The sequence below is a fragment of the Lucilia cuprina genome, chromosome 2 (genome assembly GCF_022045245.1).
Source record: "Lucilia cuprina isolate Lc7/37 chromosome 2, ASM2204524v1, whole genome shotgun sequence".
Classification (NCBI taxonomy): domain Eukaryota; kingdom Metazoa; phylum Arthropoda; class Insecta; order Diptera; family Calliphoridae; genus Lucilia; species Lucilia cuprina.
This window is the reverse complement of record NC_060950.1, coordinates 62,076,045-62,077,648: the sequence shown is the minus strand read 5'-3', so window position 1 is coordinate 62,077,648 and position 1,604 is coordinate 62,076,045.

The window sequence follows — 1,604 nt, the reverse complement described above, 5'->3', positions numbered from 1 at the left end:
TATAGTCAAGCCTATAGTCTATTCTATAGTTTAGTATATAGTGTAGTCTGTAGTTTAGTCTATAGTCTATTCTATAGTCTGGTCTATAGTCTAGTCTATAGTCTACTCCATAATCTAGTCTATAGTCTAGTCTTTAATCTAGTCTATAGTCTAGTCTATAGCCTAGTCTATAGTCTAGTCTATATTCTAGTCTTTAATCTAGTCTATAGTCTAGTCTATAATCTAGTCTATAGTCTAGTCTATATTCTTGTCTATAGTCCAGTATATATTCTAGTCTATTCTATAGATTACTCTATGGTCAGTCTATAGTCTAGAATATTGTCTAGTCCAGTGTTGTCTAGTGTAGTCTAGTGTATAGTCTCTTTTCAAAAGTCTAGTAATTATTCTCTTATTCGGTTCCATACTTCAGTTGTTAAATCCTTTAAAAGTTTTCGAAATTTTTAGTTTCTAAAATATATTAATGTTTACATAAAATCAAAATTTATATAAGAAGCTTTAGGTACTGCTCTAGGTGTCTGTGCTTAATCTCATAATATTGAAACATTATTGCTTAAAAATATTGTAACTTCAATATTTACACTTTCTTACAAAAAGTAATACCTGACTACAGTTGAAAGAAAGTGTTAAGGGCTACAAAAGAAACAATAACATTTAATGTAAGATTTACTAGCCCGAAAACTATTTCAACAGGACAAAAGACACCAACACGTATAAGTAATGAAATTTTCCGTATTTCCCCTGAACAAATAAATAACACTCATACGCTGTGTTGAGCTAAAGTTTTGTTTCAACATACTATATATTAATTTCTCTTATTTTAAGAGCAAAAAGGGAGAAGAATAGTGTGGGCAGTTCAATGAAATTTATTCACTTACTTATCTTTTTGTTGGTATGTTGGTTGTAGCAAATTTGTAACAAATTTATTTTTTTATATTGATGTATAGAATACTTATTATAACAAGTTTTTATATTTTCTGTAACAAATAAATTGCTTGTAAAGTTCTCTTTTTCTTACAATATTACCTTTCGTTTCTTATTTAAGATTGTTTGGTAGAAGAAATTCTTTCTACTTGAACAATAAAACTAATCTCAAGTTATTTTATGAGTTTATTCCTCTTCTACCTTTAAACATAAATAAATTGTAATTTTCTTCGATTTCTATGAAAAAAAAACTAAAAAAAAGAAAATAATAATAAAATCTTAAAAGAACTACAGGAGATTTGCACAAAAGTACCATTAAAGAAAATCTTAAGTTATTTATGTATATGAGAAATTTCTACAGGAGGCGGTTTGTATAGCAAGTTAGGGAAGGGATGGTAAATGTTGCTGGGGGCAGTTGTATTTCAACAGTTTTCCGTATAGAAATGAATAACCTTCATAAGAGTTATAATTAAAACTAGTAAGCAGATTAAAAAATTGTATCAACAGAATAAACTTGTAAAACAAGATGAGGACTCATAATGATCTCAACAAGACAACATTATAAGTTTTAACGGAATTGGAAAGAAATATTGTTAAAACAAGAAAAAGGTAATTAACTAAGCACCGTTGAAAACTTTATTTTAAATCTTTTTTGGGATTTTCTTAGCATTCACTGTTTCCCC